General features: G+C 49.0%; 1 protein-coding gene across 1 annotated transcript in view; it reads right to left on the bottom strand.

Annotated features, from left to right (window-relative positions):
• The window catches only part of LOC147882735 (putative LRR receptor-like serine/threonine-protein kinase At1g56140), a 382,197-nt gene that overhangs the window by 182,768 nt on the left and 172,304 nt on the right, over positions 1–27,125 (bottom strand). The gene's annotated exons all lie outside the window — the stretch shown is intronic.

Below are 27,125 nucleotides of genomic sequence, written 5' to 3'. Positions count from 1 at the left end.
CTCCTCTTCTTCCCCTCCCCTAGTCCCTACCCAGCTTCTTCCCACCTCTCCCCACCGACCCTCCCTTTCAGCCCCTTCCTCCCCTAGTGTAGGCTCTTCTTCGGTCCCTGACTCCCTACTTCCTTCTACCGGATCTCTCTTCAGGACCTCCATTTTCTGCACCCCTCCTTTACTCACCTTCTTACCCTCTTACCCCCTCATCCTTGTACCCCCTCTCCCCTTCACCCTCCACAGCGGAAGCAATCCTGGCAGATAATCTGCGCTTGAGAGATTTAGTTATGCAGTGCATGGAGACTTGCAGACTTCAGGGCGCTGCGATTCAGTCTCTCACAGCACACAGATACACACACTGACTGATCAGCTATCGACAGTTGAGAGTCATAGATTTGATCAGGACTCCCATATTCGCCAGCTTCATACCAGAGATATTGATCGCGACATCCAGTTACGGACACATGCTGAGCGCATAGTGCAGCTGGAGGCACGCATTCAGGAGCATGTTGTGGCATGCGATGATCGCCTCTAGCAGCTGCATGTAGCTCCTCCAGCTAGTGCAGCAGTTGAGGAGAGGTTGGCCACACTGCAGATAGAGGTACAGAAGACCTCAGAGTGGGTGGACGTTGTGCGTAGAGCCCCACAGGCCCAGCAAATCACAGTCTCTGAGACTATTGTCGAGAGTCAGCGGCGAGCTCAGAAGGCCCTCAACATCCGCATCCGCGGAGTTGAGCGATCAGATACGAGATCAGCCATGGATCAGGTGACATATTTCATATCTGGGACACTCGGAGTTCAGGATCATGGCATAGTAGCTACATATCGAGTGGGCCGGGATCCAGCACGGCACCAACCACTTATCATCAGATTCAGAGATGCTGAGGCCCGTCTCGCAGTATTACGAAGAAGATCCAGATTGAGGGACCATCCACAGATTCACATGGATGAGGACCTTACAGCTCTTCTGTGGGAGGAGCATAGACATCTCATTGCACAGAGGGATGTTGCCCGTCGTGAGGGCAAGTGGGCCGTGATCAGAGAGGGCAGACTTTTGATAGGAGCTATGCGATCTAGACCGGCTGGAGCCCACAGTTGACGACACGAGGCCTATGGGACACGTAGCCTGCCAGATAGCTTGAGTTTCGCAGTTTGGAACTATAATAGTTCCCTCACAGCTTAGCCTGGCAACTTACGAGAGGCCTTTTTTGATCAGGACATCGTCTTCTTTACAGAGACCCATGAGAGCCCAGAGAGAGGCTTGCCGCAGGTGACAGGGTATGCCTGGGAGTCTGTCTTTTGACAGCAGACTAGACGATCAGGAGTCGTCAGAGGATCTGGCGGTGTGGCAGTTCTTTATAGAGAGCATCTCAGATCGATACTCACAGTCATGAGGAGAGACCATCGGGCCAGATATCTTTGGGTACGGATCAGGAGACCCCCCCTGAGAGACTTGTTTATTGCAGTATGCTACTTTCCCCCGAGACAGTCTCGTTATGCCTCAGATGGACCAGGACAGTCACCTTTTGAGGATTTGTCAGCCGATGTATTGGAGTACTCACACCGTGGAGAGGTCATCCTTTTAGGAGACTTCAACACGAGGACATCAGACAGACAGGCAGAGATTTTGGACTTTGCTGAGGATCCAGTCTTAGTTCCAGCTGCCCCAGATGAGAGTTTTCCATGCTTATCTTCAGATAGAGGGGTAGAGGTGACAGATCAGGGACATCGCCTATTGGAGCTTCTCTCATCGCACGGCATGGTCATTTATAATGGACTTCGACAATGGCCGCATTCATCCACAGCCACATGTTTTCCCTTCGCGGGTGGTGGTACGAGCGTCATTGATTACGTCTTGGGTCCCCCGACTTTAATCCCTTTTGTACATAACCTCACAGTCGACCCTTTTATGCCTTCAGCCGATCATGCACGTCTGCACTTTATTCTTACCCAGATTCCTCATGCCCCCCCTTCTAGACATCATGAGCGTCAGCCATACTATGAGGTTCATTTTGACCACCAGTTTGATGATATTTATAGCCAGCACCTGAGTGGTCTTCTCCGTCCGCACCTTCTCGATGCCCTACCCTCCACACAGGATCGATGGGACCTTGTACATACCTCCATCATCTCGGCATCCCACAAGTCCTTCCCCGTCACTTGCCACACATCCAGTCCTCCACCAGTCGGTCTTGTGCCTTGTAATGGATGGTATGATGAGGAGTGTAAAGAACTCCGCAGGAAGCTTCGCCTTGAGACACAGGAGAAGTCTCCCCTCCTCATTGAGACCAAGAAGAGTTACAAGCGTTTGGTGCGACGCAAAAAGTGCCAATTTCTAGCCCGGAATGAGGAGGAGCTGAGAAGTTTACTTTTCAGCTGTGATTCCAAGGAATTCTGGAAGAAATTCCTTCGCTTGAAATCTCAAACTCCTCTTACAGACCCGCAGGTTTGGCTTGCCTATACTTCCACTTTATATGATATTCCAGACCAGCCACAGATCGACTTATCCCATGTGCCTAGACCCACCTCCTCTGCCTTATTCTCATCCAATAGTGTCCGAGCAGCAGCTCATCGTTTGAAGACTGGGAGAGCTAAGGACCATGATGGATTGCAAGCGGAGTATGTAATCCATGGGATTGATGCCTTAGCTACAGTCCTCTCCCGTCTTTTTAACGAGTCCATTTGTACAGGTCTTCCACCTAGTTGGCTAGAAAATACTATAGTACCCATACACAAGTCGGGGGATCCTTTGGAGGCGTCGAACTACAGGACCATTATGATTGGCCATGTCATGGCCAAGATTTATGCGACCATTCTAGAAGGACATATAAATGACCATGCCGAGGCGACAGGCATGAGAGCTAGAGGGCAGGCAGGATTTCGTGCAGAGCACTCGACTCTAGATCATATCTTCACACTCAGGGCTTTGATTGAGGAGGCGAAGTCACGTAAGCAACGGCTCTATTGTTCCTTCGTGGACTTCAGAAAGGCATTTGACACTGTGCTGCGTTTCAGACTCTTCCAGCGACTTCGTGACTTGGGATTCAATGGGGAGATTCAATGGGCGATCATGGCCTTGTATGAGAGAGTCACAGGTAGAGTCAGGACACGGGCGGGGCTGTCGGGGAAAGTACGCAGTACGATAGGGGTGAAGCAGGGGTGTCCTTTGTCTCCGACACTCTTTGGTCTCTATATCGATGAGTTAGAGATGTACATACAGACGATGGGTGGTACAGGTTCTTTACTGGCAGGATCCACGATACCGATTCTCCTCTATGCAGATGACGTGGTTCTTATTTCTTCCTCCCAGCAGGGTTTACAGGCACATCTCCATGCACTCCACAGCTTTTGTCAGGACAGAGGGTTGTCTGTAAACCTTGGGAAGACCAAAGTCATGGTCTTCAACACGTCATACCAGGTTTATAGGAGAGGCGAGTTCTCTTTCACATTTGATGGGCAGGAGGTGGAGCTAGTCAGGGAGTATACATATTTGGGTGCCACATTTAGAGGTCCAGTCTTCACCATGACGCATGCAGCACGAGATAGGATCAGTAGAGGGTATGCCGCCTTGGCTCTTCTCGAGAGGCAGTGTGCACAGTCACATTTTCAGCATCCCGACACGAAGTCCTTACTTTTCGATACACTGGTGAGACCTGCAGTCATGTATGCTAGCCCCTTTTGGGCAGGAGATCTCAGTGTTGCAGATTGGAGACGAGTAGAGAGGTTACAGATCATCATGTTCTCCAGATTGATCAGAGCGAAGCCCACGGTACCGCATCAGATTACGTTCGCAGAGTTCGGAGCTACACCCCTAGCGCTAGATGCAGCATTTCAGTCAGTTACATACTTGCATAGGATCAGGGCGCTCGGAGACTCAGCAGCAGGCAGAGCACGATTACCGTGGCTAGCACTGACATCCTCGCAGATGTTAGCGGGGAGAGGTCATACTTTTTGTTGGTACCACACTCTCCACATGGCTCACCTCGCTGGGCTTGGATATGGATAGGCTGCCACCATTTCGATACAGCATAGATGCCCCTCGCCTCCCTCTCACTCGACATGAGCTCAGCCAGGTTATCAGGGCAAATTTGTTGCAGCTACACACGTTTCGCACTTGGGTTCATCCCACGAAGCTTCCTACGAAGATGGCCACATATCGTGACCATTTTCTCAGGATTTCAGAGGATGGCTTCATCATATCCCCAGGATATATCGGCGTTCATATGTCGCACTCACTCAGGATTGCCTTGGGCCAGCTCAGGGTATCTTCCCACAGATTAGACGTTGAGGCCGGCAGGATGCGTCGTACAGCTACCGGACATAGACCCAGGCGAGAGACTAGGATATGCCCTTGTTGCACTATGGGGGAGGTGGAGACTGAGGAGCACTTTGTTTGCAGATGCCCTTTATATTATGAGATTCGTGGCAGATTTCACTGTTTATTTGGGCACGGATTTGGACCTCTCTCTCGGATTATGGAGTATGAGGATCAGTATTGCTTAGCATTGTTCATCACGGAGATCACCAGATACAGAGAGAGATTCCTCAGAGAGCACTGTCGCATCCCTGCCAGAGACCTGGTTATTCATGAGGAGCAGGACGAGGCGCAAGACCATGAGCACAGAGATAGCCCATCTTGCCAGAGAGCACCGATGGTTCCACCCCGAGGATGTACATATGACATGATCCGGCAGCACCGCAGGATGATCTTACACAGAGGCCGTACCCGTCGCTTTATTTCTAGACGACGAAGGATGATGGCAGATTTTCGGAGGAGATTGCTCCATGGAGACTTGGCACCGCCAGCAGCCCATTTGACACTTGCCCAGATCTTCACACTCATGGCAGGAGGCATGGTCGATGGCCATGACTTCCATGATTTCTTTGGATCACAAACCCCTTAGGGAAGACGATGTTCCTCATATTTCATATTTTACATTTTGTATCTAGGCATTTTTGGTACTCTATTTCATTTCATTTTGTATCTAGGATTTTTGTAGCCATTTTTGGCATCTTAGCGGTATTACAATGAGGCCACCTAGTTGGCGCATCGTTGATGATGTATTTTCCTTTCGGATGATTATGTGTCCCATGGGCCATGTATGGCCTTCCGTGGACCTTTAATAAAATTTCTTTCTTCTTTCTTTCTCTCTCTCACACACACACACACACACACACTTTTTTTTGGAATCTTTGAGTCATTATATTAGAAGGAAGCTATCCCAAAAAGTGAGAGCTTTAATACATCAAGAGAAAATCTCAATGTAGGACAAATATACATCATGATTAAAGACATGAGATTGCAAGCAATCAAAAAGCGATTGCTGCAAAGAGTGTCTGAAGTAAGAGAAAGTAGAAAAAATAGGATCACCAAAGACCCTATGATAGCGATCCTTCCATAGAGTCTAGAGTGTCCAGTACCGAACCCAAACAAAAAAGAAATCAAACTCCTGTCTGGGTGGATGTACACCAAAAAAAGCCAAAAGAACTTGCCAAAAGCAATATGAGGAAACCGAGCTCTCAAAAGTTGCCCAAGGAAGTCCAAGAAAGCACGAGAGGAAGGACAATGCCGAAAGAGATGAGGCACAGTCTCTCTCGGAGCCAGACATCTGTGACAAATAGAAGAAGCAACATGTCGTCATGCCAAGAGCTGTCCATGAGGAAGAACACCCAACAAAGCTCTCCACAAGAAAACCTGCTGACGGAGAGGAATATTAGAATGCCAAATCTGTCTCAAACGTTTCCGCTACCATTTCATAGGGCGATGAAGATGCCAAAGCTAGTTTGCCCTTTGACATATAAATGGCAGAGGAAGTAGAACTTTATAAAGAGAAGAGACAGTAATATGTGCAAACTGCAGAGGACGGCATGACAAGCCTATAGAAGAGAGTGTCCAGCCTTGAAGACGATCCTGCAGATGCAATGGAGGAACCGGCTGAAAAGGCTGGAGCATCAAAGTAATTTTATGCCAAAGTGGACGATAATGCATTCCAAGGCCAAATTTTGCAGCGGCCAAAGGAAAAGAAAGGGGAATTCCAGCATCATCAACAACATCCTGAACCAAATGAATCCCCTTGAGACTCAGAAAATACGAACGTCGAGGCTCTTGCAAAGCCAAAGGAAGGGCAAACACTCTAGACCAATGTATGCTTTCATATCTGAAAGAGTTGCCCTGCAAGGATTCACTACCATGCCATTCCAAGTGAGAAAGGATATGTTTCCAATCCATCAACAAATGAGAAACCAAAGGACAGCCGAGTGAAGAAAGAATCATCTGCATAAGCTTGAGCAAGCAATGGTTTACTGTCATGAATTTCCAAACCATGTACCTTATCCTTAGCTACGAGATGATCCATGTACTGAAGCATGGGGTGCGTGGCTATAGCATACAAGAGCGCACTAAGTGGACATCCTTGACGCACCGAGCAACGAAGAGTCCACGGTTCAGAGATATCCCCAGAAAGAATACAAGCGGCTTGACTGTCACTATAAAGCCAGTATATGATATGCTGCAATTTTTGTCCAAATCCCAAAGCATGCATTGTCTGAGAGATGAAGTCCCATTCAACAATATCAAAACCCTTGGCAATATCAACTTGCAGTAAAAGAACATCCTGCTCTGTGTATTTGGCATACTCAATTCCAACGTAAGCATTTGCAATATTATCAGTAATATGCCTGCGAGAAACAAAACCATGGGAGCGATAGTGTCCAAGAGCTGCTGCTCCTCCCCGCTCCCTTGCTGCACCCTCTCCCTCAGCCCGTCCCTCCCTCTCTCCCTTGCTCCTCCCCGCTCCCTTCCTGCACCCTCTCCCTCAGCCCGTCCCTCCCTCTCTCCCTTGCCCTCAGCCCCTCCCTCCCTTCTCCTCCTCCCCTTCAGCCCGCTCCCTCTCCTCCCCCTCTCAGCCTGCTCCTCCGCCCCCTCCCTGCCTGCTCCTCCGCCCCTCCCTGCCTCTCAGCCCGCCCCTTCCTCTCCCTCTCCTCCCCCTTCCCTTCAGCCCGCTCCCTCTCCTCCTCCTCTCAGCCTGCCCCTCCGCCCCCTCCCTGCCTGCTCCTCCGCCCCCTCCCTGCCTCTCAGCCCCCGCCCCTTCCTCTCCCTCTCCTCTCCCTCTCCTCTCCCTCTCAGACTGCACCGCCCCCTCCCTGCCCCTCCCTCTCCTTCCTCTCCCTCTCCTCTCCCTCTCAGCCTGCCGCAGCCCCCTTCCTCCCTCTCCCTCTCCTCTCAGCCTGCCCCCTCCCTGCCCCTCAGCCCACCCCCTTCCTGCCTCTCCTTCCTCTCCCTCTCCTCTCCCTAGCCTGCCCCCTCCCTCCCTCTCAGCCTGCCCCCTCCCCTTCAGCCTCTCAGCCTCTCCCCTTTACCCCCCCCCCCTCCCCGCCCCTTCCCCCGCTCCCTCCTCACCTCCTTTCCCTGTTTTCTACCCCCCTACCCGCAGCATTTTTTGGAGCGGAAGGAGCCTCCAAATTGTCAGAGTCGGCCTCCTCACCTCGATTGGCGATGGATACTCCGTCAGCCAATCCTACTCCACCTCCACCGGTCGCGAAAACTATTACCTTTTCTAAAGACGAGTTGCAGCAGCTCAAGAAGGATGTAGAGATTGAATGCTCTACCACGTTGCTAGCACGCATCTTCGGGTCTCACCCCTCCAGATCCCAAGCCAGAGACTGGATGCTTGCGGCTCTCCCCCCAGACCTCACTCCACGATTGTTAGATGTTCGTCTTCTGGGACGAGGTTTTTTCCAGGTTGTTTTTGACACTCCAGAGGCTGCGAGCACTATGCTCAAAGCTGAGTTTTTACACCTGGGACACAGGAAGATCTTCTTTCAAGCCTTTCATATTGGTTTCGACCCAGTGGAGGCAGATAAGGAAATCTTTTCGCTCTTCATCAGATTTCCCGGGCTTCCCTAGGTTTACCATCGACTTCTTTCTATTATTGGGGAGCATTTTGGCGCAGTTGCTGAGATCCCACCCCTCCCTGGGTTGCAATTGACTGCAACAGATGCAACCAAGGCTAATGGGGTACCTAGAGTTAGGGTCCTCTGTAAGGATCCTAACCTCAAGATGAATCATGTTATGATCCAGCGCCCGGATGGTTCCTTTTTTTGCCAGAGAGTAGAGATTTCAGGCAGACAGGACCAGTGCAGGATATGCAGGACCATTGGACACTTTGCCAGGGATTGCCCCAGGAAGAAGAAAAGGCCCAAGAAGCCCTCTAGTACAGCTACCACCCCATGGCCTCGACAGGGGGGACAGGGGGGTGGTACAGGTCCAGCACTTGCTCCTCGGCCTCAACAGAGGGGTGGTACAGGTCCAGCACCTGCTCCTCGACCTTCACATGGCAGTCCTCCTCAGGATGATGGTGGTATAGGCCTAGCACCTGCTCCTCGGCCTCGATAAGGGGGTGCTCCTCGACCCCCACCTACCTCAGGGGCACGCGACGCTCTCCAGTGGGTTCCGGCACATGTGCAGATCCCTCCAGTTCACGAGGGTACATTAGTGGACTCTGCTTCACCTCGAGCTGTCCCTCCAGGCTCACCTCGCATAGTCCGAGACACTGAAGCTTCGACCTCCTCCCCGGTTGCAGCTTCTTCCCTAGATCCAGCGGTGCCAGATGCTCTTCTTGAGGCAGTAGAGGTCTCCGCGGCTGGGCAGACACAGGATAGAGCGTAGTCCTCACTTCCTCCCTTGGATAAGGGGAAGGGGATGGTTTACACTATTGATCCTCTTCCCTCAGAAGGGATCCTTCGCACTCCGGTGTCTGGCTTGCTTCACAAGAACTCTTTTTCAGCCCTGGCAGAAGGTTCAGATTTCCTAGAGGAGTTTGTGCCTGCTACTTTTCGGGAGCCAGTGATTGGGTTTCCTGTTTACAAGGCTTCTTCTTCAGGTGGCAAGGTTCTTTCCCCTGTTGATTTTCTGCCACTTGGTTCCATTCCTCCCTCCTCGAGCAGGAGGTCTTCCCCTGTTGAGGGGTTTGTTTCCGCCACTAGGTCAGGTAAGGTGTTCCACTCTACATCCTCCCGTCGATGAGGATTATTAGTTGGAACATACAGGGCCTAGGTGGCATCCCACATCGCTGCCGTAGACAGCTGATCCGAGATTAGCTTCATCCAGGTGTTACTGGGGGTTCCACTGATATCTTATTTATTCAAGAGCACAAACTAGATTCTAGAGATTGTGCCAAGTCAGGCAAGTTGCTTTTTGGCCATACTTTTTGGTCGCCTGCCTTGGGCACCAGGGGGGGCATTTCTATTTCAGTTTCGCAGTCGGTTCTCCCCTTAGTTGTTGGACACGGAGTCATTATTCCCTCTAGAGCTCAGTGGATTATTCTTTTGATTGGAGGGCGTAAGGTTGGTTTCCTTAACCTGTATGCCTCCAACATTAGAGGGGAACGTGTCCTTATGTGGAAGAATTTGATCTCCTGGGCCCCCATTGCGGATTCATAGGTGATTGGAGGTGACTTTAACATGGTCGAGTTACCGTCAGACAAAAAAAGGGGTAGAGAAGGCGGACTTCACTCTTTGGAGAGAGCAGCTTGGGATGCCTTCCTTTTTCACTTCTGTGGCAGAGATACTTGGTGGGATGATGCCTTTCTTATTCAGCCACAGTCCCTCCTGTTCTCTTGGTCGAACAGGAGGCAGCAGATGCCTATTCATGCATGCATTGACAGATTCTATGTAGATGATTGGGCACTAGACAGAGGTGGATCGGTATGCATTGCTGCTGGGGTTTCCACTTCAGACCACTTTCCTGCTGTGCTAGCTATCTCAGAGCCTCACTTGAGAGGCCGGTCTGCCAGCATCAAGATTCCAGATGCCTTTTACACAGAGTAGGACCTTACAGAGGCAGCCCTGCAGATATGGGTTTCTCATGTCTAGGGTGGGCAGCCATATCCATCACATGTAGCTGCTGCCCTTTCTGGTATTAGCGACTTCTACCGCTCAGTTGCTTGTACTAGGAGACGAGATATTCTCAGACGTGAGATTGGTGTTCGCCAGCAGAAGAGTAGAAACGGCCTTCAGATGCTTGGATTCAGGAGCGCCTTGCTGCAGCAAGGGCTCATTAGCAGATATTGCTTGATCAAAGAGCAGAGTATGCCTTTCATGCACGGGAGTCCTTTTGGATTCAGATGGGTGGTAGAGTCAATAAACACTTTTTCTCTACTCTTGGCCCTAGACATAGTAGAGAGAGTGTATCCTAGCTTATTGACTCACATGGGGTTTTACAGACAGAGCCTGATGATGTCTTACGCATAGCTTCAGATTTCTATGCCACCCTACTTACTGCTGATCCTGAGACACATGATAGAGAGGATGCTAGACAGGCTATTTGGCAGAGCATCCCTGTGTTGGTGAATCCGTGTATGCATGTTCTACTTGATGCACCTTTCACCAACACAGAGTTCAGGACTGCACTTTGAGCCCTTCACAAGGGCAAGTGCCCAGGTTCGGATGGCCTCACCCCGTCTTTTTTCATTGCATTTTGGGATATGATAGGAGACTATATTACTTCAGCCCTGCAGGCCATTTGGGACTCTGGCAAGATGCCTGGGTCGCTTACAGAGGGTCTCATCCACCTTATCCCAACAGGAGGTTGCAGAAATTTAGTGTCCCAGTGGAGGCCTATCACACTTCTGGGGACTTGTTACAAGATTCTGGCCAAGGCTATCAGCCTCCGATTGCAGCCCCTTCTCCCTGATCTCATTCATGACACTCAGACGGGATTTGTGCATGGCAGAAGCATTTTTTATAACATTTTCTCTTTTTGGGAAGCTTCGGAGTGGGCCATGCAGAGTGGCCAGAATCTAGCCATTCTACTTTTGGATTTTGAGAAAGCTTATGACAGAGTAGATTGGGGTTTTTTGAAGGGCACCCTTCTACGCCTTTTTAAAAAAAATAAAAGAGTGATATATTCCATTCAAAACAAATCATTCAACAGGTGGGAGAGAAAGTACTCTATCCCTAGCCTCAACAATGTGGCAAAAAAGCCATGGAGGTGGTCTAAAATGCCACGACATCCGAAAAGGGGTCAAGTGAAAAAATAAAGAGCAGTCCCATGTCCTCATGAAGGATATAAGTCTCCCACGAGCTGCCAAAGAGGTGCCTGTATACCGCTCCCACTGACTCCTAAGAGTGAAGATAATCTCTGCCCAAATGGAAGCGAGAGTGTCAGCCTCTGTGCATAAATGGTCCCCAAGGACAAAAGAACATCGCGAACACCATATCCACCATAGGGTAATGCTGGAAATCACCTCCCAGGCTGACCCTGCAGCTGAAGTAGGCATGGAATCCTGTGCTGGTACCGGTACGAAAAGTAAATCCTGCAGCTCCATGATGCTGGTCTCCATGGGACCTCGTCTCTGGCGACGCTGCACGAAGAAACCGAGGTCTCCTGGCTCTGACTCAAAGAGAGTAAAGGCTCCAGATCCTCTCCCCCAAAGAGCAGCGCCCCACGTCATCAGAAAGGACTCAGATGTGACATATGAGAACAACCTGAAGATACCTGTCCATACCACTCTAGAGCTGGTGCAACTCCATAAACAGTTCTTGCTAGATTCCTCTGCAAGCTGACAACGCCTACACAAGGAGGGTCTACCCATCTGCTGGAGCCAAGTACCCACAGGTATGCCCCTATGTATAGTGAGCCAAAGAAAGTAGGAGACTTTCCTGGCTCTACTGATGCCCCAAAAGTGAGTCGAGTAGCTCAGCAAGAGCTCTGCAGTAAGTCCCTGTGCGTGCCAATGCTGGGAGGCAGATGGAATGTGATGAGAGTCTCTCTGCTGGAGCCTGTAACCTGCCCTCGTTGAGTACTGGAAGAAAGAAAGAGGACGAGCGCCTGCCCGGAGCTGGCCATGCCCACTCACCTGGGTCCCAGTCAAGCTCCGCAAGAGGTCGACCCTGAAAAATCCAAAGTCTCCATCTAATATCCTCTGCAATGGTCAACTTGGAAGGATCTGTGGCCCATTCCTTACCCAGGCAACCAATGACCCTGACTCTCTGCCAACGAAGCTCCTGACGATCCAGGGGCTGAGTGGGATACAATCTGTGAGAGGAGTCCGTCTCAAAATAAACAAACGGTGCCGGTCCTAAGCGAACTCCAATACATAGCCCAGCCTCACTAAAACAAACCTGACCAAGTAGAAATAGGATCAATATAGGCTGGATCTGTAAGTACATCCCTCCACTCCTGAGGAATAGCTCTCATGATCAGTAATCTGGTGGCAGCAATCTGTCCAAGTGGCCCATGTCTATCTCTGATCACCTCCTCTGACATCTCCACACCTTCCCTGAACCAATCTCCCACTGTCACAACCCCCTGAGCATGCCATCTGGCCAAGGGAGTCCTAAGTTCTGTACCAAGGGAAGATCCCTGGTACCGAACTAGGGGGTTATGGTAAAGTGGTTGTCAGGCCATTTCCTCTCTGGAGGAGGAAACTGCTCTGATGAGGTGCTGTCGAAAATGATCCCAAATCTGAACAAGCCTTTTCCCAAGTGGTGAGGAAGGCTGAGAATGCTGGTCCGTCAGGAAGATCCAGCTGACTCTACCTGCCCACTGACCTGCTGCTCTGGGGGTGCACTGGTGAATCCCATGCAGCAGGAACTATTTCCACGGCTGATCTCCTGGAGTCAAACCTCTAACAAGAAGTTTGACTAAAAGGCCTCTGCTCTGCATCTCCGGATCAAGAACCCCAAGTCCTCCCTGCGAGAAAGGTAAAGTGATAGTATCCCATGAAACTCTGGTCCTAGTGTCCTCAGACCTATCACCACCACTCCACAGAAAGTTCCGACGCAATCTCCTCACCTGACGAATCGAGTCAGCATGAAAGCACCAACATGACGCAACATACCACATAGTCGCTAGTGGAACCTGGTTGAGTACCAGCGCTCTTCTGGCCAAAGAGAGTCTAGCCGTACTCTAGTAGGCTAGCTTTCTCCGGGAACTGGGGCAAACTGTTGCGTCGGGGACACCTCAATGCCAACCTGAAAGCCTAGATATCTCGTGGAGGTGCCTCTGGGTATCCATACAAAGCCTCTGTCTCCTCCCCATGCTGGAGTATCCTGCTGAGCTCCAGTCCATATGCCTTTTGATTTGTTCCAATTGACAAGTCCCCCTGAGGCTAGGCAGAACTTGTCAATTGCATCCGCAGCAGTAGCAAGACTATATGCATCTCCTCTGATTGTCAGTGCCGTATCATCAGCAAACTCAGTGTCCAGAAGCTCCTGCTCTCGCCGGATAGGCAGATGCAGGCCCAAAGTGCCATGACTGGTAGCCTGCATAAAGTATCCCATAGCCTTTGCTACGAAAAGGAAAAGGTAAGGTGCAAGCGGGCATCCCTATCATACCGATCTGGATAGCTGAAAAGCCGGTCCTCTGCCTCCACAGACCACCATCCTGCTAGAAGAGTGAGAGTAAAGTGAGAAGACCCATAAAATCCATCTATCAATGAAGCCTAGCCTCCTCATAGTTCCCTCCAAGAAACCCCAGTCCACCCTGTCATAAGCCTTCTCAAAATCAAGAAGGAGAACTGCAATCTCTTGCTGACTCTCCTTCGCCCAATGATTGGCCTCCCAAAAAGTGAAGATATTATCCAAGATACTCCTATCTTGGACAAATCCTGTCTGAGTAGCTCTGATGATATCTGGCAGCATAGGCTTTAAACGAAGGGCCAAGGTCTTCGCTAGGATCTTGTTGGCTGTCCCTAAAAGTGTGATGGGTCTCCAATTACGTAGGACTGTCTTGTCTCCCCCTTTTGGGATGAGACAAATCATACCTATGCATAATGCCTCACCCAAAGATCCTGTATCGAGAGCCTCTGAAAAGGCAGAAAGTAGATGAGGCCCAATCGTATCCCAGAGAGCTCTAAAAAGGAGGGGCGACAGCAGACCGTCCTCCCCCGGGCATCTGTCTCTGGGCAGCTCATGTAACGCATCTGTGATCTCCAGGAGTGATAGCGGGCTATCTAAAACATGACTCATCCTGTCTGAAACCATCTGGGGGATATGACACCAAATCTCTCCTCTGGCTCTGATCATCTCCTCGGTGACTGGATCAGCGGTGTACAGAGTGGAATAGAAATCAGGAGTGATCTCAACAAGTTGATGAGGATCCGTCTGAAGAGACCCGGCCTCATCCACAAGTCTACGAAGACTGTCCGAAGAGTATCTCTAACCCACTGCCCTGAAGAACTCTCTAGAGCATCTATCCCCCTTCTGGATCCAGAAGGTCTACTGGGAGTAAAACCTGAACTGGGCCCTCCTTCCCTGAATCTCCTCTAGTCTCTCCTGAGCCTCTGAAAGCTGCCCTCTGATGAAAAGAGAATGAGGAAAGCTCTGAATCAATCTCTAAAGTCTGAATACCTCCTCTCTTGCGTTCCGATCTCTGATTCTGAGCTTTTCCTTCTCCTCTTTTGCCCTCAACTGGTAGGTCATGCTGACTCTAGCCAAAGCTCCCTCTACCCACACCAACCAGCCCTGATCCTCAGGAGTGTCCTCTGTCAACCAAGCCTCTCTCAATCGTTCCACGAACTCTGTGTCCTGAAAAACAAAGTCCAAAACTCTCACAAAGCCTGTGCTCTCCAATCGAGAGGCAGGGAGGATCTGTAATAGGACTGGAGCATGGTCAGATAAAACATAACCCGGGCGGATCCCGATCTGTCCTCCTCTGGCCTGGCCCCAATGGCCAATATAAAACCTGTCAAGCCTAGCCAAAGAGAGAGAGCCATGGAAAACCCCGGACCAAGAGAACTGAAGACTATCAGCCAAGTGACGAAAGTCGTCCAATCGAGCTGCATCATGAAGTCCGGCATGCAAAACAAAACTATCCCACTTCACTCTCTCCCTATCAGAAAGTCCACCCTCTGTCTGGCCCGACTTGTCTTTAGATAATTCAACCATGTTGAAATCTCCTCCAACAATCCAGGTGTCTGCCTGAGGAAGGGACTCTCTGAGCTGCCTCCAAAATGCACGTCTGCGGGCTGGATCCGTGGAAGCGTACACATTGAGAACACCAACTGCTGTGCTCTCAATATGAAGAATAACATAGCATGCCATGCTCTACACTAGTGTACCCTCTTGGGTGATATCTGGGGCCCACCTAGCTGAAACTGAGATACAGACTCCTCCCCTCGTACCATTCGCTGGGCTCCAATATGTCCGGCTCTGTCCTCTGAGTAAGGATCTGCATCTGTCAATCCTGTCCTGGGAGAGCTTATGCTCCTGGATAAGCACAATGTCTGGAGGGGACCCTGAGGAAATAAATCGAAGGGAGTCCCTAAACAGCTGCAATCTAGGAACTCCCGATCTACGACCATCTGCATCTGAAATAAATCTGCGGCCATTCAGTCCTCTCACGTTCCAAGAAATGGTGGACAACCTAGACATCGGATGGAAGTGAGGGGATGCCAGTGGCGGCGGCACAAATGACTCTCTCTGATGGCGCAATCCAAAGTCGGTCTCAGGCTGCCCCCAACTCATGTAAAATGGCTCCATCCAAGGGAATAATACTCTGGCGCGAACTGAGGAGCTAAAAGTCAAACCAATCAGCACTCCTGGGCAAATCAAAGTCTCCCTGAACCTCAAAGAACAGAAACAGAAAGGCCCTACCTCCGAAGCCAGGTCGAAGAGTCCTAGGGCAAGAATGAATCTGCGAGCCGACAATACGGTGAACTGATGAAAACTGAGTCATGCTCAAAAGCTGTCTATCAATCTCGCTGTCAAGAAGCTCAGCTGACCTGCTTTCGCTCCCCCGAGAACGGAAGCTACCTGCGGAGAAACGAAGAATGTGCCCCTCTCTGGATAGAGTAACAGATCCCAAGTACTCCTCTACCTCCTCTGACCGTCGACAAAATACCGGGAGAAGTTCCAATCTAGTGAGGGAGTCTGTGGAAACCCCTCGAGCCAAAAAGGACCAAAACTCAACGGGGAGATCTCTGTCCACCATCCTGGGGTCAGGTCTAGGAGTCAGAAGAACTGAAAGAGGCTGCGCCGTCCTAGCTCTACACCTGGAATAGGTAAGAGGGAGAGGAAGAATCTGTGACGAGGTGCCTGTACGCAAGGGTGACTGAAAATCTCACTCAATCTCATCTGCTAGGATCTCCCAACCCTCACGCCTGTCTGGGTATTGAGCGAAATCTGTGACCCGCACTCGCAAAAGATATGGATAAACCAAGAGTGAAAAGCTGCGAGGACGAGGCTGTACTGGGAGGGGTGTCTGAGAGGATGCTCCGCATAGCAACAAAAGAAGGTACTGTGCGATAGGAAAGAGAAAGAGGTCTCGAGGAACCTCATACAGGCGCATGAGATCCTGGGACGGTCTCTGACTCTGACCTGTGTCATGAAATACCTCTCTCTCACTGGACTGTTGTGAAGAGGCATCCATCACCGTGTCCGCAGCCTGAGCAGTCTCCTGCTGGATAACTGTCTCAAAAACCAATAAATGAACCTCCGGGGTGAAAGTGTCAAGAGTCATCAAATCCTGAGTTACTGTCTCCTGCACAGTGTGAGGCGCTGCCTGCGGATGGTCCTCTGCATCTCCCCTTTCCGGGGTCTCCTGCACGTGTGCCTCAACTCCCTGAGCTACCATCTCCTGCACAGTGTCAAGACCTGCCTGTGGATGGTCCTCTGTATCTCCCCTATCCGGGGTCTCCTGCACATGTGCCTCAACTCTCTGCCAACTGTGAACTCGTATCTGGGGCTGCTCGAACTGCTGGCTCTCCCTCTGTCTCCGTCTCCTCCGAGCTCTCCGTGAAAGCTAATCCGCTGGAGGCACCTCCAAGTCCTCTGAGTTCACTGGAGGCTCCCCCAAAAAAGTCTCCTCTCGCTCTGTTGAATGAGTCGAAGCAGGCTCAGAGATCCCTGGGGGCTGCTCATACGGCTGACTCTCCCTCTGTCTCCGTCTCCTCCGAGCTCTCCATGAGATCTGTTCCGCTGGAGGCACCTCCAAGTCCTCTGAGTTCACTAGAGGCTCCCCCAGAGGAATCTCCTCTCACTCTGCTGAATGAGTCGAAGTAGGCTCAGAGACCCCTAGAGGCTGAGCTGTAGGTTTTGGGTCACTCGGAGGATGAGATGTATCCGGAGTCTCAGATCGATGCCGACAACTGGGGCAATCCCTAATAAAGTGACCTCTCTTCCAACAGAAAAGACACTAATTAGGAAGACCCTCATACAAAACCCTCTGCTGTATCTGGACCCCATCTCCAGTGGAGTACGAAATCAAAGTAGGCAAAGGTCGAGGAGGGGGGAAATCTGAAATGAGTCTAACCCTCGTAACACCTGTACCAGTAAGTGACTGAGCATAGGAAGGTCTAGCACCTGAAGGGATGACTGTACCTGCCACACTAGCCATATGCTCCACAGCTCTGCGACAAGAGCTAACCTCATCAGGAAGTCCAGGGAAAAGGATCCAAAAGGAGACCTGTCGCGGTCCAGGGGAAGTAGAACTGAAGTGCTTCCGCCAAGGCCACAAATGGATGACTCTGCTCTGAAACTGAATCGGTGAGCTCATAAGTACTCTTTGATCCTGCTCTACAGACTGAAGGCCAAAAGAAAAGTACCCTCTGCCAAGCAATCGGAAAACCGTAACTGAGACACCCACCAAAGAGGCCATGCTGGTGTACACCCAATCACGTAGCTGCTGGTCTCTACCAGGTAGAAAGCCAATGATGTGAGTCGAACGAAAACCCTCCTCTGCTACCTCAATCATCTGCACAATGTCGGGAGGAAACGAAACTGTGACTTCAATCTCCTCAGGTTCGGCGACAGGAGTGGCATTAGTGTCCTCCATTGTCTCAGCTTACGCTGTCCTGAGGGGAGGAGCTACCTCTGCTGGAAATACCCACCAAGAACTCACAGCCAACCATCAATGAATCCCAAAAAGAAAACTGTGTAAAGAAATCTCCGAACTTCAGCCTGCGTGGGATGCAAAAAGGTTGCTCAGTGCTAAAACAGACAGCTCTGCCAATGCCTGGAAACAGCTCAGGATAACAGCTCCCCGGAACACGAGGCGAACCGTCCCAGAGAGGGCCCTGAAACTGTCTAACCTGAAGCAAGGGAGGGGGGCAACCTGAAGGGGCGACCTGGGCTGGGCACTGCCAAGAGACCTGGCCTGCGCGACCGATTTGCAGGCGACCTGGGTGCCAAGAGGCCTGCGCGGCCGAGACAGCAGATCGCAGGGCCAAGGGGCTGCGCGGCGACCTGCGAGCTAGGCGCTGCCAAGGGCCTGCGCAACGACCAGCGAACTGGGCGCAGGGCCAAGGGGCCTGCGCGGCCAAGTACCTGAGAGCTGGGCGCAGGGCCAAGGGGCCTGCGCAGCCAAGGAGCGAGGTGGCGAGGTGCTACAAGGGGGGCCTGCGTGGGCACGGTACCTAGGGAGAGGGGCTGGGTGAAGGCGATGGGCAGTGGCGGGCAGCAACAACAGACGGGGAGCTCCTCGCTTTCCTTGTTCTCCAAAGTGTCTTCCGTTCACCCTTCTACGCTTTGGCTTTACTGATGCTTGGATCAAAGGTGTTTCCTCTTTGTACAGATCAGCCCATAGCCAGGTACTTATTGGTGGGGTAAGGGGTGAGAGATTTCCGATTTCGAGATCAGTCCGTCAAGGATGCCCCCTTGCTCCTTTTCTTTTTTGGTTCGTGGCCGAAGCTATGAGTATCTATGTTAGATCTCAAGCTGACATCTTTGGGCTGAGACTTCCCACCAGAAGGGAAGAGGAGCTACTTGATAGTGAGTTGGCAGATGACACAGCAGTTTACTTGGATGCCACTCCACAGACGCTCACTTCTTTCAGGACAGCATTGGATTTATTTTTCTTGGCGGCAGGGGCACAGATAAATTGGCATAAATCCAATGGCTTTTGGATCAGTGATGAGGACACTCCAGTTTGGGCGCTTGACATAGGATTCACTTGGGTTCAGAGGGGTGAGCCTATCAGGTATTTGGGCTGCCAGGTCGGCTTGGACATTTCTTCCACGCAGCAGTTTGCTCCCGTTTTGGAGAGCATCAGGAGGAAGCTTCTTTTTTGGAGCTCAGCCAAGCTGGATCTTGCCTCTAGAGTTGTGGTGGTCAACCAGGTCCTCTTGGCCACGGCCTGGTTTGTTTGTTCATGCTGGTGCCGTTCTAGGGACTGCATCCTTCAGCTTAGAAGACCGATTAGAAACTTTCTTTGGAGTGGGCTTGATGGCACAGCAGATGCCTTAGCCAGGGTGGCTTGGGAGACCCTCATCCTCCCTACACAGGAAGGGGGTCTCAATATTATTGATCCAGATTTACAGTGCAGAGCTTTACTTTGCAAGATGGTGGTGCGGAGACTTATGCCAGGGCAGGAACCGTGGAAGGACTTTCTTATTAGCAGCATACAGAGGTGCACACCTTCTTCAGGAGGAGACTGGATGAGCACTGTTAGGTGGATCTTCACCACAGCACACCTCAGATCACCTTTGTCCCCTCTCATGGTTGCCATTCTGAAAGCTTGGGCCAGTTTCAGAAGCACTCTTCGGAGGATTCCTCCTTCCTCTCGGGAAGAGATTGATAGGCAACCCATCATATGGAATGAAAGTATTTTAGATGATCATGGCAGACCACTGGGTGCCTCACTCTACATGCAGTGGTCCAGGTGGGAGAGGGGACCTGCATCATCTATGGGGTCTTGGAAAGCTTTCCGCAAGCTTCCAGAGGAGACCAAATCAAGGTTGACAGGACATCTCAGAGGGAGTGCAGGGAGGATCTTACAGATTGAGGCAGCCCTTCCAGAGGTTTGGGTAGACACAGATGATATGCCACTCACTTCCTCCACTTGGGCAGCAGGTACTTTTACGAGAGGCGGTGTTCCGCTTCAGGTTTTGGCCTTTCGAGATGCACATAAGGATGCTTTAGTTTTTAGTGTCCAGGATGGTGGCAGATTGCTCAGGTCCACAGAGAACATCTTGCTTGAGTCTGCTTTTCAACCTGTCAGGGTTGTAGGTCTTTTGGTGCAGGGATCAGATTTAGAGTGGTTCCTAGACCTAGACCCCCGGCTACTCTCCACCGGGTCTTGGAGGCTCTGGCTCTATGGGGGAGTTCCCATCAAGTATTTGCAGTGGGACCCCGGAGAGTGGGAGTGGATTGACACAAGGCATCGAGAGAAGAGCATCCCCTTCTTTCGTTACACGGTCAGTAATGCCAGGAGATATCTGCTCAGTAGTAGAGGCTGGAGACCTTCCGGAGTTCCTCATTGGGAGACATTTGATATCATTGCGGATCTGCAGAGGTGTTTCTGGAGGAGACTCTGGAAATCCCACAGGAATAGAAAGATCACTATCTTCTTTTGGCTTTCTATCCATGGTCGGATTGCAGTGAACCTTTGGAGGTCGAGGTTCGGAGCCGACCCTACTTGCCCTCGATGCCTCTCTGCTTCGGAGACTATTCAACATTGCTTATGGGATTGCAGACAGGCGAGGGTGATTTGGATGGGGGTAGCTAGGATTTTCAATCACTTTGCCCACTCCCCATTTTTTATGACATGGGGCTCAGTGGCTTGGCTTTCTCTTACATGGCCTCACGTATTCTATGAGAGATTTGACTACTCTCGGGCCATTTCGGTTCGACGTCAGCGGACTGAGTCCTGTTCGTTGGATGTGGTACCACACCTTCCTTTTACAGCTGTACATGCCTCTGTGGATACTTCTTGGGAGATTCTAGCGAGCATAGCATCCTAGCATATCTAGAGAGCCAGATGCACAGAGGCTTTGGAGGGTACTCAGGTTCATCCCTCGCACACATTGGCTAGTATCTGGACAGACACCGTACATACTTTGATGGCCATATGGACGGGTATGCACGGAGACTCCTGTGCAGCCTCAGCTAGGAGGGCTTCTTTCTTCAGGGAATGGAAGGATTCTCCTTTCTTCTCTGAGACTACTACAGGGTTGAGGTGGCACTTTCAGACTTAGCCTTGGTTGTTTTCCACCTCACTCTGACGGGGTTTTTATTTATCCTCATGATTTCATGATGTATTCCGCTTTGAGCTTGCTCTCGCGGGTTTTTTCTCTTAATAGAAGTCTCTTTCTTGGAAAAAAAAAAAAGAAACAAAACCATATTGTATAGGATGTAAACCATCACCTTTAATGCGATCAACCACCATTGTGGTGATGATTTTATAAATGACAGGCATAAGAGTAATGGGTCTCCAATCAGCCTAGGATTCACAAATCTGCTTTTTGGGAAGAAGCTTCACTAGCCCTTTTTTCCAAGAAACTGGCATATGTTGTTGTTCCCAAGCATGGTTGATCATACGCAGCAAAATGGGCTTGAGAAGATCCCAATGTGCAATAAAAAATTCCATTGTAAGGCCATCCCATCCCGGAGATTGCCATTTACCACATGAGCGGACAGCAGTGGTCAATTCTGTTTCAGTGAAAGGGCATTCAAGAGCTTGTGCATGAGAAACAATAGGGAAAACATGCTGCAGTAATTGAGTCCGTGCCAATACTGTCGGAGCAAGAGGATCAGCGAGTCCAAACTGCCAGGAAAAATGATGAACACAAGCTGCAACAAGTTGAGCTCGAGAGGAGGTCCAATGTCCATCAGAAAGCAGAGTACGACAAATATTGGTAGCTTGTCGCTTATGATGTAAGCTCTTAAAAAATCCCTTTGACAAGAAAGCTCGCTGACAAGCTCTTGTCTCCCATTTGGTAATTTTTCTATGATCATTACTTTGCAAACAATGTCTAGCCTAGGATGCTCACACACCTTTTTTTTTTTTTGAAACTAAGTACATTATATTATGAAACATCCATTTTACAACAGGGCAGTGCTCCAAAAAAGAGCCAATGCCCTATCCATCAGAAACAGTAAAAGAAAAGCTCAATATAAGAGACATTCAAATCCTCCTCATGCAAGGCATCATATAAGGACTGCCGCAATGAGGCTTGGAAGAACTCATAACAGGGCTAAAGAGATGAATTCAAAAATGCATGATTTCGCTAAAGCCATAGGGTCCATAATGCCCAGTATCTGATCCAATGATCTGATCCAATGGGATGCTCACACACACACACACACACACACAATTTTTTTTTGTGAGAAGAAATATTTTATTGCTGTAAAATAATTACATTCATAGTTACTTCAAAGTGGAGTAACTACTACTCAACTAAAAATCTCAGCATAAGCTGTATATACATCATGATCAATAAAATGAGTCTGGCAGCAATCATAGAATGATTGCTGAAGAGATCGTTTGAAAAAAACAAAAGATGAAAAAAGAGGATCACCAAAGACTCTATGATTTTTGTCCATCCATAGAGTCCACAGTGCCCAGTAGCGCACCCAAACAAAAAATAAATCAAAACCCTATCTAGCTGGATGAACTCCAAACAACCAGAAGAACCTGCCAAAAGTAACTTGCTTGAAGCCTTTGTGAAATGAGAGTGAGGAAATCACAAGTGTGTGGACAGTGCCAAAAGATGTGAAGCACAGATTCAGCAGAATGTAGACATCTGTGGCAAACAGCCGGAGCAATATGTCTATGCGCGAGTAACTGCCCAGATGGAAAAATGCCAAGTAGGACTCGCAAAAGGAAAAGTTGTTGCCTAAGAGGGACTTTATAATGCCAAAGGAGACGCGGCCACTTTCTCCACCACTATAGTGGGCGATCCATATGCCAAACAGAATTTGCTCTGTCAGAAATCCAAGGCGGAAGTAATAACACTTTATATAGAGAAGGCACTGTGATATGTGAAAGCTTCAAAGGACGGGCTGAAGAGAAAGAAGAATGTAGAGTCCAATCCTCAAGCCTATTCTGAAGTTCCAAACGAGGTACCGGTGATAGGATAAAATCTGTATATATTTTTCTCCACATAGATTGTGCATGAGGGTAGACACTGAACACATGATAGTGTTAATTTGCGGGTTGTGTGTGAATAAGCCAATGTAACTGGCTGCACATGTAAAAGACCTTTTTATTTTGAACTTGAAAAACTAAAAGTTTTTTTGCAGGGACTTATCAAGGAAATGATGAAATGCAATGTGGTTGTACCAGACCTCCAGAGCAAGGGTGTCCAGTGTGTGGTCAAATGAAATGTTTTTGGGGTCATGTTAAGTCAAGTCATGAAGGGTTTTTTTATATTTTCCTGAGTCATTGTGGTCTTATATGTTATGGGAATTTGATGTGTTCTGGTGCCCATGTCAAGGGGCTTTTCATGTGTGTGTATGGGGGTGCATGCAAGTCTTAATGTGCATGCTAATGTGTGTGGGAATTGTGTGACTAAAGGTCCAAAATGTGCATTTAATGTGATTTGGGAGAAATGTCTTGAGAGTGGTAAAATGTCACTAGTGAGGTGGCAGATTAGGCTGAGGTGGCTGGACTGATTGAAAAGGCATCGTGCTCATACATGTGGCTACGTAATAGAAGAAGGAAGCTTCTGGTTGATGAGCGAGCATGGTACGTGGAGTCTTGGGCTTACAGATAAAGGAGAAGAGGCAGGAGATAGCGAAAAAAGGAGGAGTCGGTGAAGAGCGGACGAGCTGTATGAAGAGCTGGTGTGATGGTGGGAGGCTCCTAGGGTGAAGAGGAGAGAGCAGCGCAAGGATCGCAGCGGTGTTGATTGAAGGGCTACACTGTAGGAGAGGGATTCCGTAGATGAAAGAGACTGTGAGCATGTGCATAAGCGAAGGGTGAGCGCCTATGAGCAGTATGGGCTGGTCTGAAGCGTGGGCTTTGTACGGTCTGCAGTACGAGATTGTACGGTGTAATTGTTGATTGGCACGGGCTGGTAGTACGGTGCCTTGATTGCAGGCTGAACGGGCACGTACGAGTTATTAAAGATGTCTTCTAGGAGCTGTACGGAGGACGATCGTCATTAAATGCAGACTGTACGGATTACTGTGTGGTTGTACGGGCCTGCTGTCGTACGTACAATTGTACGGCTGCTTGTGCGGTGAATGTACTTACAGATTTATAGATGATGGTACCCGCCAGTTCCTCTTGTGAACAGCTCGTGAGCTTGGGGGTCTAGCTGGCCAATGAGCAGTGGGCTGTGGATCCGTGGTATTCTGAGGCTGACTGTTTTCTGAGTTTTTTTTTTTTTTTTTTGGGAAGTTCAATTCTGAGTTCAGTCTGTTTCGGGCTGTGTAGACTTTCCCCTCTTTTAAAGAGTCTGGGTGTGTTCTAGTCAGATTGTGTGGGAGGTTGACTTGTTACTTGTGTGCTCTGGATACTCGCTCTGAAAGTCCGTGCATAAGCTCTACCTTGAGAGCTACCACATTACAGTACTGATCCCAGGGAAGTCCTAAAGATACGATTTTGTCTCTAGAGTTGGATTCTGAAGAAGTGGATATGATTGTATGGGGTCAGCAGTAAAGTACTGAGTCATTTTGTGTTTGTCTGAGGACAGTCCTGTGTTTCTTTTTTTTTCACATCATTGTGTTGGCGATCCTGCTGGGGATAGTCTTTGTTTTGGTGAGTGAAAGTCCACCCAAGTCAAGGAGTACTCAGTGATCTTGGAAAATGGCTCAAGATTTTGTAAGATTTTATAGAAATGCACCCGAAGCGTTGCTGCAAATTTTATTTTTTTGCTTGATGGGAGAAGCCCGTACATGGTTGCAGGAATTTCAGGCCAGTTTTCAAAATGAGCAAGGAGAACGCAGGAATCTCACTTATGGAGAGGTAAGAAGTAGTTTTTTAGCACGGTTTGCATGTACCAGGGATGCAGATGGAGTATGGAGGGAGTTATGTGCTTTGCATCAAAGGAAAGACCAAACTGTAGATGATTATGTGAGTAGATTTATGGTCATGTGGAATAAATGGCAGTCAATTCTTTTGCCAGAAGTACCACCTTGTGTCATAAAGAAGGATAGATTTATTGTAGGATTAAAGCCTGAGATACGGATGAAGGTTGAGGTGAAGGACCTGCCAACTTTTGAGGAAGCCCTAAGAGTGGCTAAGGAGAAAGAGAGGAAGCAATGAAGGATAATTCAGTTGGAGTATGGCGTGCCTGTTGTTCCTGCTGTTATGGAGATGCCTGTGCAGAATGTAATTGAGCCAGTGAGGCCAGAAGAAAAGAAAGAGGGATCAATGAAGGATGAAATTCATGAAATGGCTGAATTAATGAAGAATCTCAGCTTAAACCTTATGGCAGGAAGAGGACGAGGTCGGACTCCAGGTGGTAGAGGAGCGGGTAATGCATCCAATTCAAGTGTTCAAGCACCTTTGCAAGCCGGGAGAGGACGGGGAGTGTATGCTCCGTATGTGCAATGTTTCAATTGTCTAGATTGGGGACATTATAGTACACAATGTGATAAGCCCCCCAGAGTTGGCGGTGATGTGTACCCACTTCCTTCAAATTTAAATGACAGGTCACCTGATCATGGAGTGGAGATAAAAGAGCCTAGACCTTCAAGTAGTAACGGAGTAAAGAAGGTTTCTTTTGAAGATAAGGGGAAAGGCCAGTTTGTCAGCGTGCTTGGATTGGAAGAGAGTGATTTCGATGTTTTGCCTCTTGGGAAGAGAGACAGGGATGAAGAAGGAGAGCCAAGTGTTAAAAAGAGTAAGCAGGCTGAAGATGTTGTTACTTACCTGAGGAAAAAGGTAAGGAAGCCCGGACAGAAATACAAAACAGCTGATTATCCCTTGGGGAAGGAGCAGGCTGAATATGACTTGATTGCTGATTTGTCTAACAGAAAGGTGGATATTACTTTTGCACAGATGGTTGGGCTCTGTCCAAGGCTGAAGAGAGAATGGAGGAAAGCTGTAAATCCAGGTAAGAAGAGAGTTGTGCATAAAGTAGCAAAAAATATTATGTCTATTTCGGAGCTTCATGATATTTGCCCTTCGGTGGAGGCATGGCATAAAGGATATGAGCTTGGAGAGGCATACATTGATGGAGGTGCCCAGATATGTGTGATGACTCAATCTTGTGTTGAGAGGTTGGGTTTGGAGGTTATTGATCCTTCTCACTTCCGAATAAGAATGGCCAACCATGCCAAAGTGAAGAGTTTGGGGGTAGTGAAGGATTTGGATGTGGAAGTCTTCAATGTGCATTGCAGAATAGATTGTCATGTTATGCCAGCAGGTATGGGTGCTTACCCTCTCATTTTAGGCAGACCTTGGTTGAGAAAAGTGGGAGCTATTCAAAATTGGGGGAAGGGAATAATCTCAATATATACATCTAATGGTGAAAAGTTCAGTTTTGATATGGTGAGTCATGCTGAGATATCAAGCCCAATCGAAGAAGAAGAAAAGCAGAGTGAGACCACGAGTGAAGAAGAAAGTAGTACTACTTCTGACAGTGATGAAGCTCAGGTTGCTTTCATTGAGGGAGTGAACTTTTTGGGTACAAGTGAGCAGGCTGAAACTGTACATCAGTTAGAAGAGGACAGATTTGGGTACTTGCCCCTTTTCTTGATAAATTTTGCAAGGCTTTTATTGATGATATTTGTATTTTTAGTGATCGGAAGGATCATTGTTCCAAGCTGGATCAAGTACTTGGGAGAATTGATGATAGTGGAGGACAACTTAATCCCCAAAAATGTAAGTTGGCACGGCCAAGTATTAAAGTATTGGGTCATGTTGTTTCTGAAAATGGAATAGAGCCAGACCCTGAGAAGATCAAAGCATTGGTTACTCTAGCACCTCCAACAGAGACAAGGCAGTTGCATACTTTCTTGCAAAAGGTTAAGTATCTTTCCAGATTCATTTCTATGCTTTCTCAAGTTTTGTATCCATTACAACAAGCAGTGAAGAAGGTGCCTTTGCAATGGACAAGTGAATGTGGAGAGGTTTTTGAAGCAGTCAAAGAGATTGTTGGAAGAGTGTCAAGTGTTAAAGCTCCTGATTTCGATAAGACTTTTTATCTCAATCCTTCAGTAGGGCCCAGTAGGGCCGGATGCATTGGGAGCCATTTTATTGCAGCAGGGAGAGCAATCAAGGTATATGAGGCCTGTGTTTTTTGCTAGTAGGGTAAAAAGTGAAGCAGAGAAGAAGTATTCAGCTGCTGAATTGGTATTAGCCAGCTTTGTATTTGCATGTAGAAGATTTCAGAATTATTTATTGCCTCATTCTTTTGTGGTACTTACCAGTTGTACTCTGTTGCCACAACTTGTGAATGGTATTAATTTTTCACGAAGTATGGTGAGATGGGTAACAGAATTGTAGGAGTATACTTTTACTT

This window comes from Dipteris shenzhenensis, chromosome 29, assembly GCF_047967505.1.
Source record: "Dipteris shenzhenensis isolate YYH24624 ecotype China chromosome 29, Dip_SZ_1.0, whole genome shotgun sequence".
NCBI classification, from domain to species: domain Eukaryota; kingdom Viridiplantae; phylum Streptophyta; class Polypodiopsida; order Gleicheniales; family Dipteridaceae; genus Dipteris; species Dipteris shenzhenensis.
This window is presented reverse-complemented; position numbering and strand designations above follow the sequence as displayed.